The sequence below is a fragment of the Cupressus sempervirens genome, chromosome 8 (genome assembly GCF_028749045.1).
Source record: "Cupressus sempervirens isolate cs-2001-9-10 chromosome 8, ASM2874904v1, whole genome shotgun sequence".
NCBI lineage: Eukaryota > Viridiplantae > Streptophyta > Pinopsida > Cupressales > Cupressaceae > Cupressus > Cupressus sempervirens.
The window spans coordinates 44,540,521-44,560,074 of NC_143125.1; the positions used below are offsets into that span (position 1 = coordinate 44,540,521).

At 35.2% G+C, this 19,554-nt stretch overlaps 1 pseudogene; it reads right to left on the reverse strand.

The window, feature by feature from the left end:
* Positions 1-6,516: 6,516 nt before the first annotated feature.
* On the reverse strand, positions 6,517-15,982 carry LOC149541515 (uncharacterized; annotated as a pseudogene).
* Between the last annotated feature and the right edge of the window lie 3,572 nt (positions 15,983-19,554).

The following is a 19,554-nucleotide window of genomic DNA, read 5'->3' on the forward strand; positions in this document are numbered from 1 at the left end:
ATAATTCATAATGTGCTTTTGTACCTTTCTTTAGTTGAACTCGGTTAAGTGTATGAACTATTGTGCTGATTGCTTGTCTCTAGTATTTTGGTGCAACATTCTTCTCAATCATTCATGTTCTTGCATACTCTATGATGGATTTGTTTCTTCTTTCTAAACTATTACATTTTTCTCTAGTGTTCTAGGTGTAGATACATGTCTTTTGATTCCTCTTTCATTGCAAAACTCATTAAATTCATTTGAGATGAATTCACGTCCTCTATCTAATCTCAGGCATTTCAGATTCTTCCATGTTTCTTTCTTAACCCTATCCAAATACCATTTGAACTTTTGAAAAACATCAGACTTATCTTATAAAAACATTACATTCGTCATTCTAGAATAATCATCAACAAATATAATGAAGTATATGTCTCCACGTATCTTTCTATACCCATTGGTCCACAAAGATCTATATGAACTAGCTCCAAAACTTCCTCAGAATTGTAAGATTTACTTCTAAAACTTCTTTTACTCATCTTTCCAATTTGACACTGTTTGCACATGGTCATCTTAGGTTTTTTGTAGATAAGGTATGCCTCTTACTCTTTTGTTCTTACTTATGCTAACTAGGTTATCAAAATTAACATGAAACATCATTTTATGTCATAGCCAACTCTCCTCTATTTAAGCTAATAAACATATAGTTTCAATGAGATCTAGATAAAACAAGTTACCTTTTGTCTGATTGCTAGTCTCAACCTAGTTTCCTTTTCCATGCAATAATTTAGCTTTGTCATCCATTAATTCTACCTTGTATCCTATATTGTTTATTTGTGCTACATTGGGTAGATCATATCTTAATCCTTCAACCCTATAGGCATTTCCACATTTGATTCCTTTAGTTAATGCTATGATTCTTTTTTCTTTTACATAACATGGCTCATGTTTCCAAATCTAACACTTCCACCATCATAGTTTTCTAAATGATCAAACTTAGTTTCATCACTAGTCATGTAATGAGAATGACCACTATCTATGATCCATGTATCATTTTTGTTAACATGAGAGATAAGTGCCATCTTTTCATTTTCCTCATTATCAGTCACATCCTTAACAACAATGTAAACTACTTCTTCATTATCATCACTATCAGAATCCTTACAAATGTAACAAGATTTCTTTCCTTTGTCTATGTATTCCTTGTAGCTCTTGAAGTCTTTCTTGCCTTTGAACATGTTATTTCTTTTGTCATCATTGCCCTCTTTGTTTATGCATCTTGCGACAATATGACCAACCTCTTCACATGAGAAATAAATAATGGAATTTTGTCTCTAAATTCTCCATTCATCTAAATCATCTTCTTCTTCACTATCAACTTGTTTTCCTTTTGAGTTTCCTCCTTTTCTACCAAGGGTTAGTTTGGCTTTGAATGCATATTCAAGATTGCTAGAAGTGGGAGTATAATTATCAAAGTTATCCAACTCAAAAGTAGTTAATCTTTGCACAAGTGCATCCAAGGTTATTTTATTTTTAGGATTACAACTCATCTCTTGAATTGCTGAAAATCCAATTGTATAAATAGGAAGAAGAGTTCTTAGTACCTTGCTGACCATTGTCTCATCATTTAAATATCTCCTCCTGCAACTTTGATTACACTCACACTTTCTTTGATTCTTTACCTATATTGGACAATGTTCTCACCTTCTTTCATTTTCATTAGATCAAATTTGCCTCTTCAACTTTCTACCTTGGCTCTTTACATGTTTTTATCACCTCCATAAACTCTCTACAATTTTCCCATGTTTTAAATGTAGGACAATCTTTAACCTCGTCAAATTTAGAATAGTTGAGAGAAGAAGCTATATCAATCACCATTACATTGTAATCCTTTGCTTCTTTTGTCTACTCTATGGTCATAGGTTTGGGTGGTAGCACATATTTATTTACCAAGTAGAACAGACCAATATTACTAATGCTTGATAAGTGCAGCTTCATCACAATTCTTGCAATGCTGAAAAGTTTTCTCTATTAAGTTTGGGAATCTCCCTTCTGTATGATATCTCAATCTTTAGCTTAGGTCCTTGAAACCTTTCTTGCAAGTGCCAGATTCTCTAATACTAATTTTTGGAAATGGAGAGTGTAATTCTGAGAGGAGAATGGTGAATCAATTAAAACAAAATAATTTCCTATCCCTAGATGTCAATTTAAACTTTCCATTGATTATGCAATACTGTCCAACTTGGTTAATACTAGAATATTATTATCACTTGGTTAACAAAGTAATCTTATGATTATTAATTTGTTTTAGCCTTTAGTAACTTAGTTGCAAAAATATAAAGCATAAAGAAAATAATATGAACATGAATGACACCAAGATTTAACATGGAAACCTAATTTGGGAAAACCACCATGAAACTACTTACAATATTTTTTTCACTCTTCTAAAGTGAGTCCTGTTATGAGCCAACCCTGTTAAAGGTTACAAAACATACTATTAAGTATGACCTTGTTATTCTTATGATTATTAATTTTTTTTAGCCTTTAGTAACTTAGTTGCAAAAATATAAAGCATAAAGAAAATTATATGAACATGAATGACACTGAGATTTAACATGGAAACCTAATTTGGGAAAACCACCATGCAACTAGTTACAATATTTTTTTCACTCTTCTAAAGTGAGTCCTATTATGAGCCAACCCTGTTAAAGGTTACAAAACATACTATTAAGTATGACCTTGTTAGAAGGTTTAGAACACACTATTAAAAGTGGTCTGGTTAAAGGTCTTCAAACACTTCAATCTGAAATGTTACATTGTTAGAGGATTTATATTATGACTGTTAAGTCAACTATGTTAAAATATTTCTTTATTGGTACAATGGCTAGAAAGTAACATCAATTTGACCTGATTTATGAGGTAAGTATCTTTATAGATTCATACCTCTGTTATGGGTTGACTTTTGGATCCTTACTAGTCAGATGTTCTTTGTAGCTTATCTTCCTCACTTTCTTGCTCTACCTTTTCCTTCTCTCACATATCCATCTTAATCCATGTTCCACTTGTACCTTCTAGCCTCACAACTTGACCTTCCTTATATATCATAAGTTTTGTCAAGTCGGCTTGAATACCCTTTCAAATAATCAATAAGCATCTAAATATTTGTCCTCAATCAATTAATTATTAGACAATTGCATTCTCCTATCATTTAGTCTATACTGAGATTGAATGTTCGATTAATACTCTGAGTCCTTTGATGCTTGACTACTCGCTTAATCTAGCAAGTGAGATATTCTTCATTAACTAACTACTCTATTAATACTAAAAGTTCTTCTTTACCCAAATACTTGATCAATACTAAAATATGCATGGTTAATACTGCAAACTCTCCATTGCTTAGTTAATACTAACATTTGTATTTAACATCAACGACAACATACAATTGAAGAAGTATTTCCACCAATATGTGTGTGTGTGTACATGTATGTATGTATGTTTGTATGTATGTATGTATGTGTGTGTGTGTGTGTGTGTGTGTGTATGTATGTATATATGTGTGTGTGTTTGTGTGTGTGTATATATATATATATATCCACACACATATATATAAATACATATACATACATGCATGCATACATACTTATATATAGATATAGATATATACCTACATATCATAATTACTTGAATGCAAGAATATATGGGAAATGACATAATTATACTACGACATGAGATAAGCATATTTTGCTACCCTTGCTTTTATATCTTCTTGACTCAGACATGGTCTTTATTTAATTTCTTGATCAACCACATTGTGTTGCATCCACCACCTTATGACATTAAGCTATCATAATTTTTTGGATATTTCTTTTTGAATTTTCAAGCCTTGCAATGCTTATTGTCACCACAACCTTGGTATAATAGATCTATTTTGATCATGGCTCGGGGGCACAGATCTATTTTTCTCTCTGCACATTATTCGAGGCATTAAAGATTTTTATCAATACCACATAATCATGTTCCATGATCGAGCTCATACCAAAGGTATTAACCATTTCATAGTGAGTTTGTGATTGTTTAATTATAATGATGGATATACTTGGACAATTATACAATTTAAAAATAAATTTCATTATAATAAGTTATTTCCTCATTTGATTAGGATGTTATATAAGAAGAGACAAATATATGATGCAAAATATCTAGTCACATAGTTTTCTCCATCTCTTTTGTTTCTATACTAGTTGCCTTGTTGTTCTATGGTTGAGGATAGCTTTTCCCAAATCTATAATAGATTAGAGCCCTTCCCTACTTAAAATGATAAAAAATTATATTTCATCTACAATATATCACAATGATTAGTTCTCTTATGAAAAAATTGTTTGAAAGTATTATTGAAACAAAACAAACAAATGAACTATAGAAGAGAATGTAAGAACGTGAAAGGGAAAGTACTTTTAGATAGTGAAATTCAAAAATAGATTATCAAATTACTATGATAGATTTTTAAAATTTTGTAATGGAAAAAAGATATTATATTTTTATTAAATTTACTTGGAAAAATATTTTGGCATAGTTACCAAAAATAGGTCACCATGAAAAATGAAGCTTTTTGTATATTGAAGTAGTCAAGAGTCAATATCCATAGGCTTTACGAAAAGGATTCAGTAAAGAATGCTGAAGAAGGTCTTTAATAAAGAAAAAATTGAGGATCCAAAAATACATCATAAGAAAATTTGAACTAATTCTTTAATTTCCAATGATATTCTTATAGATAAAATAAGTACTTCTCATACTATAGTCATTGCAATGAGACATCTTCCAAGACATCTAACAAGTCTTGGAGATTAAGAAACTTAAAATGAGATAAATTGAATTATTGGGAAGTGGGATTAGGATTGTAAACAAAACATGTTTATGAGCTAATGAAAAATATGCTAAAATATATGTTCTAATGATTGTACCAATAAATAAATTATTTTTCTATAGATATAGGTTACAATCCTATGTAAGAAAAGATAATAGAGAGATTTGAATCTAGTTGTAAGAGTGGAATCTTTTATTGCTCAATTAGGGACTAACTTACATTGCTTCAATGTGAAATAAGAACATAGAAGAGGCCAAAAGAAGAATGTGAGGAAAGGGTTTGGCTCACAACTAAGGAAATGAAGTGTTAAAAGAATATTTTTATTGAAGGTAAAATTTGTAATGACATCTACATAATTGAGTTTCTTGTAAAATTTCTTCAAAGATAAGATGGCTGATAAAGAAAAAGGAGAGTTCAACATCAACTTACATAGCAAAGAAATATGGATAAAAGAAAAATTAATTTAAGATCTACCATCCCAAACTATCCTCAACTTAATAAGCATTTAGAATATTCTACTCTACTTTAATACAATAGGCTACATCTTGAATTATCCACTCCATGTAATTAAATTCTAATACTACTAGAAGATGGAGACGTCTATGTATCCATTAGAAACTTAAATCTTATTAAGGAGGAACTTAATTTTTTCCTTATCTCTCTTTGATAAGATTTATTTTTCTAATGGTTAAATAGACATTACCTAGAATGCCTAGAATATTTACTAATTATGATTGTGATATCATTGATGGAGAGCCAATCATTTTGATTCTAATATTGACTTCTATTTGTATTATATTATTCATTTTGGTTGTATTCTTCAAAATGTTGGTTATATAGTCTTATAATGTCAACTTGAGGCAATTGTTGACAATTATTTTTTGCATGGTAGAAAACATAAGGGAGAATTTTTTTAATATTTTATAGATACTTCTAGGGCCATTGGAAAATCATTCCCACCCTTGAGGTTTATATCTTTCTTTCTATTTCTATTGACGTAGGTATAAAAAATCTAGGGGTTTTTATGCTTTTGTCACTTCAAAAGGTTGACCTTGATAAGGAGAGTTCTCAACTTTTATGGTTCACTATATGTAAAGTTTGATAAAATAGTCAAGAGAAATTTGATAAAACTAAAGAACAAAAAATTAGACACAAACACAAGATTTATAATGTTCTACAAAAATGGAATAAACTTTCTCTTAAAAAAAAAGGAAAAATCTTTATTAATATCATACTAATTCACTATATATATCACATATGCATCCATTTATGCAAACATAGATGACTATCAAATGAAAAGGCAACAGAAGAGAAAAGCTCGTAAGATTATTCAACTTATAAAAATTTTCCACCTAATAGATTATAATATTACATTCTATCTCTAATTAGATAAATAAGATTAAACTATTAGTTATTTATTGACATCTAGATGGATAATTAGTAAGAGAAGAAAGTTTAACTAACCAAATCACCATAAAAAGCATACAAGTACATGTATACTTATCAACTTATAGAAATGCAACCGTATCTTCTTTTGTAGCATCCATAGTCATATGAGAGGCATTGCCTATTTACACTACAATATTATATATTATTTTCTTAGATGCAAGCTATTTCTGCTATATAGTAGCCATGACATATCCATGGCAGTATGCAGGTTACACTACTATTCATTAGTTTTGGAGGGACAACATATTAAAAAGACCTACTACATATCTATCTAGGATTCAAATGTTTATAATTTGCCATTTCTTTTTTAGAAAAAGAACTCCAAACACTCCCTAGAATCTAGCAGCAAAGCTTGCCATCCAACTTACATACCAATACCATGGGATCTCTTCTTCCTCTTCATCTTCTTCTTGGGAAACCAATGGCATACCTACAGATGAATTGTGGTCACAACTACATGACTTCTTGTCAACTGGAAACCCACGTAGACTGGGGTTCCCTAAAAAATAAGTGGAAATTAATGTGGAGAACTGACGTCCTGTTGGGATTCTTCCACAGAGATTATTGTTGGACACAATGAAGAAACTCAAAAAGGAAAGTTGTACCATCTCACTTGGGATTCTTCCATGCAACTCATTATTTGAAAGATCCAATGACTCCAACTACTCTAGCAAGCCAAAACTTTTAGGAATCTCTCCTATGAGACTATTACCTAGCAAATTCAAGACATGTAAATGCTTGAGGCTTTTGAGTTATGAAGGAATGTCACCTGAAAGCTGTGAGAAATTATAAATATTTCAATCACAAAAAACAACCCTAAAAATTTCTTGCACAACCCTAAAATTTCTCAGTAACAACTATTACCGAGTGATAGATTTTGCTTGGTAACCAAATAAAATAGGTTGTAGGAGAGTTTACCAAGTGATCTTGGTAAATGAAGGATAAACATCTCGGTAACCAAAGGATGTCGAGTGAGCTCAGTAGTGTGATTACTAAGTGAACTTGGTAACCACATGAAGGTGGAGCTCAGTAGAAGAAAGCACCGAGTGAGGTTGGTAGCCACTGCAGGGAGGAGCTCGGTAGAAGACATTACCAAGTGAGGTCAGTTTGAACTGTAGATGGCTTCTACCAAAGAAAATACTGAGTGCAGACTTATGACATGAATATTTTCACCATTAAAACCAAAGATCCAAAGCTTGAAATACTCAACAATAAACTTCACAAATGCAATGAACAAGAAGCAATAGAATCACATATGCCTGCTTACTTACTATTCAACTTAGATTCAAACTATTACAAAATTTGGGAGCATTCGGCTTCAACCAGAAAAAACCCTAAATTGGTAAAACTTGAACAAATTCAATACTTAGAAACTTTAAACTTGTAGCTCTAATGGCTACGTACAGTAATGCTTGGAGCAATCATTGCTTCAACAGGATGAATGAAACAATAAAGTATTCAACTTATAGAATTATCAGAGAAGAAACACGAGCAACTACAAGCACGAAATGAACTTACTTTGTCCCTACAACAAACTAGATCTGCTAATCACTTTCTCTGCTCTCTATAACTTTTGAGCTCTTCAACTTCTTCTCTCTCTCTCTCTCTCTGTCTCTACTAGTCGAATGGAATAGAACATTCCTTTTTTCTTCTACCAAAAATGTTTTCCCCCTCATTTGTGAATTCAAAAATTTTCACCTATCATGCAATAAATTCATTTGATCATTTTGCAAGCCATCAGGGAGGTAGGTGGGCATTTGGCTCCAGGGAGAAATGACCAAGCACAATTAATATTCCAACACTCCCCCTTTATCCCGAGCCAAACAAACAAGGATCACCACTAATCCAAATCAACTACACCAAGACACTCTCTTAGGTGTACAAAAGTCCCAATGCCTAATGGCTTGGTAAAAATGTCTGCTAGTTGTTGCTCAGACTTGCAATATTCAATTTTGATATGCCCATTCTCCACTAATTCTCTGATCAAGTGATATTTGATCTCTATATGCTTGCTTCTCCCATGGAAGACTAGATTCTTGGACAATGCAATAGATGAGATGTTGTCACAATAAATTGTGGTTCCAACCTCTTGCCTTTCATTCAAATCTGTCAAGATCCTCCTTAACCAAATAGCTTGACATGCTACTACATTTGCTGCTATGTATTTAGCCTCTCTTGTAAATTGAGCAACAATAGATTGCTTCTCGGATGCCCATGAAATTGCACCCAATCCCATATGAAAGATATATCTAGAGGTACTCTTCCTATCATCTATACTTCTAGCCCAATCACTATCCGTGTAACCAACCAGTTTGAATTCATTATTTGCAGTATACAAAATTCCAAATCCCTTGGTACCTTTCATATACCTTAGGATCCTCTTTCCTTCTTGCCAATAGGAATCCTTTGGTGTTTCTATAAATCTAGAAATCAAACTTACTGCATGCATTAGGTCTGGCCGAGTTGCAGTCAAATACATTAGACTTCCAGCCATACTCTTGTATAGTGTTGGATCCACTCTCTTGCTAGAGTCTTCCTTGCTCAACTTTAGACCTATTTTTGTTAGTGTGGGGGCTGCCTTACTGTTCTACATTTTAAATCTCTTGAAGATTTTCCTTGTATATTTTTCTTGAGAGATGAAGATTCCATCATGCATTTGTTTTACTTCTATGCCTAGAAACTACTTCAAGAGACCTAGGTCTGTCATCTCAAATTCACTTTTCATGACCTCTTTGAACTCACCAATTAGAGCCTTATCATTACTATTAAAAATGAAGTCATCTACGTACAAGAAAACAATCAATACATTACCATCTACTTCCTTGATGTAAAGAGTGGGCTCACCATTGCTTTTACTAAAGCCATTGCTCATCAAATATGAGTCAATCCTATTGTACCATGCCCATGGAGCTTGCTTGAGCCCATAAAGAGCTCTCTTCAATCTATATACTTTGTGTTCTTCACCTGCAACATCATAACTAGGTGGCTGCTTCACATATACTTCTTCCTGCAATACACCATTTAGGAAGGTGGATTTCACATCCATTTGGAATACCTTCCACTTGTGTTGAGCTATAATTGCTATGACATGCACGGTTTCCATTCTTGCAACAGGGGCATATGTCTTGTCATAATCTCTACCATACTGCTGTTTGTAGCCCTTGACTACTAGCCCTTTCTTATGCTTATCAATCTTTCCTTTAGCATTGCATTTGGTCTTATAGACCCATTTCACTCCAATCACTTGCTTCTTGGGAGGAAATTCAGTTAGCTCTCATGTCTCATTTCTTTCTATAGCATCTATCTCCTAATCCATGGCCTTACACCATTTCTTCTCCTTAATAGCTTCTTCAAAATAAATTGGATCACTATGAGAAAATAATGCAAAATTAACACTCTCATCATAATCTTCATACCTTTCATCTTGGTCTATCTCCCTAAGACTCTTGGTCTTTCTTGGTAACAGGGAAGAGAGTGTGGGATTAGAATCTTTGCTACTGCTACTTGGGACTAACACTCGATCATGCCTAGAGGAGCTTGATAATGACTGAGGCTGCTTGCCTTTTCTTCTATCTGGTCCTTCTTCTTACTGCTCATCAGCATCCTCTTCATTCGTAATTGGCACATTACTTGAAGTGCTCAGTGACTCATCAGTTTGACCATACCAAGACTGATTTTTATGAAATTCCACATCTCTTGAGAGAATCATCTTGTAGTTCAATGGATCATACAATCTGTATGCCTTAGATTTTGGGCTGTACCCTATGAAAGTATATTTCACACCTTTATCATCCAATTTCTGCCTTTGCTCTTTAGGCACATGTACATATGCTACACATCCAAACACCCTCAGGTGTTCAACTATCCATCTTCTTCATGACCATGCTTCCATTGGAATTCTATCATGGAATACCTTTTTAGGACACCTATTAATTAGGTAAATTTTTGTTGCCACAGCCTCTCCACAAAATTTAGTTGGGAGACCTTTCTCTTTCATCATGCTCCTTGCAATTTCAACAATGGTCTTGTTCTTTCCTTTAGCCACTCTATTCTGTTGTAGTGTATAGCTAGTTGTGAGCTCTTTCTTTATACCATGTTTCCTACAAAAATTTACAAAAGAATTAGAGGTATACTCCCCTCCTCTATCTGATCTTAGGACTTTGATATAGTGTCCACATTCTCTTTCAGCCTGGTCTTTAAATTCTAAAAATTTATCAAATACTTTAGATTTATTGTTTAAGAAATACACCCATGTCCTACGATTGAAATCATCTATAAAAGTCATGAAATAAGTGCTCCCCCCAATGTAAGTAACTTGCATAGAATCGATTAGGTTAGTATGCACTAACTCTAATGGATATCTAGCCCTCCTAGAATTTCCAGAATTAAAGGGAAGCCTATGTTGCTTAACCAAAATACAAGCCTCACACTTGTCACATGAATTTCCTATTCGTGGAAAACCTTCTACCATTCTTTTATTTGACAATAAATTTAAACAAACATAGCCAAGATGACCATACTTGAGGTGCCATAGTGGTGAGGGGTTTTCAATCACACTCCTTAGAGCTGATTGTCTGGGAGGTGTTGCACTAACTGGAGATGAGAAAAATGTCTCAATCCTCAAGGAAAACATTCTATTCTTGGTCATTTGAACTGCTGCAAGTAAATTCTTGCTCCCATCCTTTTCTTGAATGATACACCTGTCATTCTCCATCAGCACTTTGTATCCATTTTGAATGAGTCGACCAATGCTCATCAAATTTTGTTTCATACCAGGGAAAAAATACACATTTTGTATTTCCCTTTTCTCACCTTTCTTGGTGCGGACCATAATAGATCCTTTGCTCACAACTGGTAGGGTTCCATTGTTACCCATCTTAATTTCTAATTTGAAACTCTTGTCAATGAATGAAAACAAGGTTTTATTACCACTCATGTGGTTGCTACATCCACTGTCAAAGTACCAAACCTCAGGGCTTCCTTCTTCACCAACATTACACATGATGAAGGTAGTAGCATTGGGTCCACTTCCCATATTCACATCAGCCACATTTTCTTGTCCTGACTGATCATTCTGTTTCTTCCAGCATTCACTTGCATAATGCCCATATTTATGACAGTAGTAGCATTCTACATTATTCTTATTTGAGTTGTAGTTTTTCTTACCTCCTCTTGAAGTATTTTGTGAGCTACTTGCTCCATCTACTCTTCTTGAGCTTTCTGTTGCAGCATTTTTTTATCCTCCATTACCTCGGCCTCTACTTCTGGAGTTTTTGCCTAAGCTATTTCTTCCTCTCCCCCTTCCTCTTGGATTTGACTAAGCCTTAAATGCTTGTTCTTGGGTAGAAGAAGATGTGGATCTATTGATCCTATGATCATGGGTTTGAAGTGTACCCATTAACTCATCCATTGTCAAAATAGTGAGGTCTTTTGCCTCTTCTATGGTCATGACCAAATTGTCATATTTATGAGGTAAAATCCTTAATATCTTTTCCACTATCCTCTACTCTTGATAGTCTTCTCCATTTGACTTTAGTTGGTTAACCACATTGGAGGTCCTTGAACTAAAGTCTGTAACTGATTCACTTTCCTTCATTTGAAGGTTCTCAAACTCCCTCCTTATATTTTGCAGCTTTACTATACGCACTTTATCAGTCCCCTTGAAGTTTGTCTCAAGGATATCCCAAGCTTCCTTTGCATAATTTACTACTGCAATTTTGGGAAAAATAGTTTCTGTCATTGCTGCTTCAATCAAACTTAATGCCTTAGCATCCTTCCTCCTTGACTCTTTCAAATGAGTTTTTTGTGCATTTGTGAGGGTAGCATACTATGCTAGGTCTGTCACATCATTGAATCCATTAACTAAAAATTCCCACAAATCATTTGCTACCATAATGGTTTTCATTTTCTTTGCCCATGTATCATAATTTTGTCCATTAAATGATGGTGGCTGCTACCATATCTTTCCTGAATCTCTTGCCATGATAAATATCCCAAAATTTTTTTTCCCTAACTCACTATGGATGTGGGGCCTCAAAGCTCTAATACCATGTGAGAAATAATAAATATTTCAATCACAAAATATAACCCTACAAATTTCTTGCACAACCCTAAAATTGCTCGGCAACAACTATTACCGAGTGACAGATTTTTCTCGGTAACCAAAGAAAATAGGTGGCAGGAGAGTTTACTAAGTGAGCTCAATAAATGAAGGATAAACAACTCAGTAACCAAAGGATGCCAAGTGAGCTCGGTAGTGTGATTACCAAGTGAACTCGGTAACCACAGGAAGGTGGAGCTCAATAGAAGAAAGCATCGAGTGAGGTCGGTAGCCACTACAGGGAGGAGCTTGGTAGAAGACATTACTGAGCGAGGTCAGTTTGAACTGCAGATGACTTCTACCAAAGGCAATACCAAGTGCAAACTTATGACATGAATATTTTCACCATTAAAACTAGAGATCCAAAGCTTGAAATACTCAATGATAAACTTCACAAATGCAATGAACAAGAACAAATGGAATCATGTATGCCTTCTTGCTTACTATTCAACTTAGATTCAAACTATTACAAAATCTGGGAGCATTCGGATTCAACCAGAAAAAACCCTAAACTGGTAAAAGTTGAACAACTTCAATACTTAGAAACTTTATACTTGCAGCTCTAATGGCTGCATACAGTAATGCCTAGAGCAATCACTGCTTCAACAGGACGAATGAAACAATAAAACATTCAACTTACAGAATGATCAGAGAAGAAACACGTGTAACTACAAGCACGAAATGAACTTCCTCTATCCCTACAACAAACTGGATCTGCTAATCACTTTCTCTACTCTCTGCAACTTCTAAGCTCTTTAACTTCTTCTCTCTCTCTCTCTCTCTCTCTCTCTCTCTCTCTCTCTCTCTCTCTCTCTCTCTCTCTCTCTCTATCTCTACTGGTCGAATGGAATAGAACATTCCTTTTGTCTTCTACCAAAAATGCTTTCCCCCTCGTTTGTGAATTCAAAAAATTTCACCTACCATGCAATAAATTCATTTGATCATTCTGCAAGCCATCAGGGAGGTAGGTGGGCGTTTGGCTCCAGGGAGAAACAACCAACCATAATTAATATCCCAACAAAAGCTAGTCGAAGGAGAGATCAATGGCTATTATAAGTAATAGAACAGAATCAGCATAGGCGAGCTTCAATCTCTTGTTGCTCACATTGACCTCTTCCTTATAATAGTAGCAATGGCCATAAGTAGACTAACCATTTAAAACATTTGATTCTCCTAGTTGTCCAACAATAATGGCCTCAAATTTCCCTAGATTTGGTGGGATAGCGTCGGTCAAATTATTGTGGGAGTTGTCTAAAACATGGAGACTTGAAAGATTTCCCAATGCATGTGGTACCCACCCTTTGAAGTTATTGGATCTCAAAACAAGTATCATCAAGTTAGGAAGCTGCCCTAACCAAAGAGGTATGTTCCTAGAAAAGGAATTGTTGGCCACATCTAAAATCTGCAATTTCCAACAATTTTGGAGATCAGTTGGCAAGTTTCCCTTGAGCATGTTGTCACCGAGATGAATCTTTTTGAGTTGCCTTAGGCTTCCAATCTTGGATGGAATCTCTCCACTTAGTTTATTGTTTGCCAGATTTAATCTTTCCAAAGTTGAGTAGTTGGTGAGGCTTGATGGTATTTCACCCTCAAAGTTGTTGACTGATAAATCCAAATCTCTTAGCATTTGCAGGAGACCAATGGAGGTAGGAATATTGCCTCTTAAATCATTTTGAGAGTATAGCAAGAATTGAATGTGAGGAACAAGGGAACCAATCTCCACTGGGATAAAACTAGTGAATCTATTCTGGGAGAGGTCCAATATGTCCAAATGTGATAGACGCACAGAGGGAATGGGAAGAGTACCAGTCAACATATTATCACCCAAATATATCTGGTAATAGTAGCTTATATCAAAGGTGGAAGGGAGTTCACCTTGCAAGTTATTATGTGACAGTGATAGAACTGACAAAGTTGAAAGGTCACCAAACAAGGCTGGAATGTTTCCAAAAAGACTGTTGTTGGAGAGATCCAATGACCACAAGCTATATTGTGTTGAAAGAAAAGAAGGAATGAGACCCCCAATTCTTCAAACTGCATTGGAGGTATCCAATCAAGTTCAATATACATAGTCAATCTATTGTCAGAAAGTCAGAGCTCAACAAGCTTGGTAGCCTTTTCAAAGAAGTGAAGAGAAATGTAGCCTTCTAAATTATTGCTAGCGAGATTTAGTCTGGGAATTTGACTAAAATGTCCAAGAGAATTGGGAATGGTACCATTAAGTTGATTGTTGTCTAGATAGAGAACTTCCAAAGAGGAAATCCCACCCAACTCAAAAGGCACATTGCCGGTCAGCTGCTTACCAGAGAGCCTGAGATAATTCAAGGATGAAAGCAAACCAATTGCAGTTGGAATTTGTCCATTCAATGAGTTGCCTCCAAGATCAAGGTATTGAAGGGCAGACAAATTTGAAATGCCAGGTGGAAAAATTCTTGTAACATTGGATCGTGACAGAGTAAATTTGGTAAGCTAAGGCCACACTTCACATAACAATATTTGTCTTATGTCTCTAGTTATATTTTTGTTGCCGACCAACATGAGCTCTTTGAGATGAGGTAAATGAGAAAGGCTTGGTGGGAATGGCCCTTCTAGGTCACTATGGTCAAACTGAATGGAAACTAGAGCAGTCAAATTTCCCAACCATTTGGGAAACATGGAAGTAAAATGATTCTAGCCAAGTTGGAGATTGGAGAGGGAGGTGAGGTTTTGTAGAGCATTGGGGATATGGCCTGATAGACCACTATATTTGAGGTTGAGATGGCAGAGGTTGTGGAGCTGGGAAATTGGAGCTTCCAACTACCCTCCCGTCATATTCAACTGGACCCCTTGAAGTGAAAAATGCCTTAATCCCTACAAATTGTTTGTCTACTCCAAAGTGGAACTGTCCATAGGTCCACAATAGCAACCAGAGTAGTAATTCTTGGTCTCCATTAGATACCAGCAAGAAAGATCCATAACTTGTAGTTGGGAGAGATTTCCCATATGCCATTGAATACTATCGGCCAGAAGAGGACTAGAACAAGAAAAGTTGAGGTAAGACAAGCTATGAAGGGAGCAAATATGCTTCAAAATCTAGCCTTCAAAATAATTGAAGCTAAGATCGAGATGCTTCAGTCGGTGTAGACCAAAAAGCTCTAGATAACAATTGCATTGTTAATCAATACATCAAGAAACTCATAAGCTTAAGGAAAAAAGAGTACTAAAAATTAGAAGTGTCTACCTATTGGGGTAACACCACTCAAGTAATTGGCTCTCAAATCCAAATGCTCCATATCCTTTAGTTTGAATAGTGCTGGAGAAAGTATGCCATTTGTCAGATAATCTTCATAGTGCTCAGATGACTATTCAAAATAGTTGGAGAGATGTAGTTTGATGACATGGGTTGTCTCTCTACTTCATTCAATGCCATGCCACTCACAACAAGTAAGCCCATTCCATGAGCTAAACCTAGGTGAAGGATACAACTCATCCTTGAAAGCAACGAGGGCATCTCTTTCTTCTTTTAAGCACATAGCGTTGTAGTTGACCATCACCCAACACCATGTCAATGTAGAAAAAAAGCATAAGTACCACAAAAATCTTTCTATCATACAAATTTAATTGTTTCACCTATGACCACATGGATTATAATTGATGAAATGTCTAAACTATTCAACTAAATAGAAAATCCTAGTTTTTTTCAAAAATTTGATTGATTCACTACAACCACATGGATCTGCATACTCAGAATAGGTACAATTAAATCAATACAATGTGGGTAAAACATCTAAGTCACACCACTCATCATTTTGAGTCTTCACTCCAATCTACACACAATTTGTCGAGTGATGTGTAAAGATTTAAAGTAAGCCAACAATTCTCAAAGATTGCACAAGTGTAATATCTGAAGAGCCATCTCTTGTTTCTCATGGGACAACTTCAAACAAAACATTTGCAACAAACAACACAGATTTATTTACACTTTCAACTGAAATCAATAAGAATAATTGCTTATGTAGTATGGCCCAACCCATTAAAGTAGAATTGAAACCATCCAAAAAAAACCCAAAAAAAAGCTTGGAAAGCTAACCCTCAACCACAAATGGTTAGAGCAACTAAAACCACTAAATGGAAAAGGATGGTGAGTCAAAGAGTAAACTAACAAAGTTCCACTTAAAACTACAAAAACAACAACCATTATTGACAGACCACCGAAGATAGTACTGATAATTTTTGCAAGGTGTTGGAATATTTAATGCAGTAGTTGACATTTGTCCCTAGAGCCAAATGCTCACCTACCACCTAACGACCAACAGAACAGATAGAAAACATAAATACGATGGGTGAGATCTTTGGAATTAGAAATGAGAGGGGAAATGGAATGTGACAAAAGGGTATGTTTCTACATTCATTTTAATAATAAAAAAAGATAGATTATTTAGAGATTTAGTTCAGAAGAGCAGAGAAAAGAAAGAAAAAGAAAGTGGTCAGTAGATCCACTTGTTGCAAAGACAGAAGGAAGTATGTTTAGTATCTCCAGTTGCATGTGACTCCTCTGTTCATTTTGTGAGTTGGTTGTTTTGTTTTGTCCTGTTGAAGCAGTGATTGCTCCAGGCACCTTTGTATGCAGCCATTAGATCTGCAAGTTTAAAAGTTTATTGAAGTTTGAAGTATTATCAAATTAGGGTTATTTTAGGATTTTCTGATTGAAGCCGAATGCTCCTAGATTTTGTAATGGTTTAATCAAGTTGAATAGTAAAGCAAGCATGCATACTTGAATCCATTACTCTTCCCTTGAATGTTGCATTTGACAAGTTTGTTTTTTTTGAAGCTTAAAGTTTTGGTTCTCTAGTTTTAATGATGAAAGCATTCACGTTGAAATATTCTTTAAGTTATATTTATTTGGTTTGAAACAAAACACTCGACATCCTCTTTCTCAGTTGGAGCCAAGCTCACTCAACATCTATTATTTTCAAGCATTTACTTTGTGTGGCGAGCCAACTCAGCTTCTACTGCATTCCTCTTCAAGTGCCAAGTATCTTGTCACTCGCCACATGTTGCCTGTCACTCAACACCTTCAAGTGTTGAGCAAGTGCCGAGCAAAATTGGCACTCGACACCTTCATGTGCTGAGCAATTTTTAAGTGCCAAGCAAAGATTTTTAGGTTTAGGGTTGTGAGTATTGACTTTAACTTTCTATTTCTCACATGGTATTAGAGCTTTGAGGCCCCACATCCAAAGTGAGTTGGGGAAATTTTTTTTTTTCTTAGGATATTTGACATGGCAGGAGATGCAGGAAAGATATGGCAGTAGCCACTACCCTTCAATGGACAAAATTATGATACATGGGCAAAGAAAATGAAAACTATTATGGTTGCAAATGATTTGTGGGAGTTTATACTTAATGGATTCAATGATGTGACTGATCCAACTTAGTATGCTGCCCTTACAAATGCACAAAAGACTCATTTGAAAGAGTCAAGGAGGAAAGATGCAAATACATTAAGTCTTATTGAAGCAATGATGATAGAGATAGTATTCCCAAAGATTGCAGAAGCAAATTATGCAAAGGAAGCATGGGATATCATTGAGACAAACTTCAAGGGGACTAATAAAGTCTGTACTGTGAAGCTATAGAATATAAGGAGGGAGTTTGAGAACCTTCAGATGAAGGAAAATGAATTAGTTGCAGACTTCAGTTCAAGGACCTCCAATGTGGTTAATCAACTGAAATCAAATGGAGAAGACTATCAAGAGCAGAGGATAGTGAAAAATATATTGAGGAGTTTACCTCATAAATATGATAATTTGGTCATAACCATAGAAGAGGCAAATGACCTCACTATTTTGACAATGGATGAGTTGATGGGTACTCTTCAAACCCATGAGCATAGCATCAATAGATCTACATCTTTTACTTCCCAAGAGAAAGCATTCAAGGCTCAATCAAATCCAAGAGGAAGGGGGAGAGGAAGAAATGGCTCAAGAAGAAACTCTAGAGGTAGAGGCCGAGGTAATGGAGGACAAAGAAATGTTATAGCATAAAGGTCAGGAAGAGCACATGGAGCAAGTAGCTCACAAAATACCTCAAGAGGAGGTAAGAAAAACTACAACTAAAATAAGAGTAATGTAGGATGCTACTACTGTCATAAATATGGGCATTAGTCAGGACAAGAAAATGTGGCTGATGTGAATATGGGAAGTGGAAACAATGCCATTGCCTTCATCATGTGTAATGTTGGTGAAGAAGGAAGCCCTGAGATTTGGTACCTTGACAGTGGATGTAGCAACCACATGAGTGGTAATGAAACCTTGTTTTCATTCATTGATAAGAGTTTCAAATCTGAGATTAAAATGGGTAACAATGGAACCCTACCAGTTGTGGGAAAAGGATCTATTATTGTCCGCACCAAGAAAGGTGAGAAGAAGGAAATACAAAATGTGTATTTCACCACTGGTATAAAGAAAAATTTGATGAGCATTGATCAGCTCATTCAAAATGGATACAAAGTGCTGATGGAGAATGACACGTGTCATTCATGAAAAGGATTGGAGCAAGAGCTTACTTGCAGTAGTTCAAATGACAAAGAACTGAATGTTTCGTTTAAGGATAGAGACATGTTTCTCATCTCAAGTTGGTGCTGCACCTCCCACAAAATCAGCTCTAAAGAGTGTGATTAAAGACCCCTCATGGCTATGGCACCTTAGGTATGGTCATCTAGGCTATGCTAGTTTAAATTTTTTGTCAAATAAAAGAATGGTAGAAGGTTTGCCATGTATAGGAAATTCATGTGACAAGTGTGAGGCTTGTATTTTGGGTAAGCAACATAGGCTTTCTTTTAATTCTAGAAATTCTAGGAGGGCTAGATATCCATTAGAATTAGTGTATACTGACCTAGTCGGTCCTATGGAAGTTACTTCCATTGGGGGGAGTACTTATTTCATGACATTCATTGATGATTTCAGTTGTAGGACATGGGTGTATTTCTTAAAGAATAAATCTGAAGCATTTGATAAATTTGTAGAATTTAAGGCCCAGGCTGAAAGAGAATGTGGACACTATATCAAGCTCATAAGGTCAGATAGAGGAGGGGAGTATACCTCCAATTCTTTTGTAAACTTTTGCAGGAAACATGGCATAAAGAAAGAACTCACAACCAGCTATACACCACAGTAGAATGGAG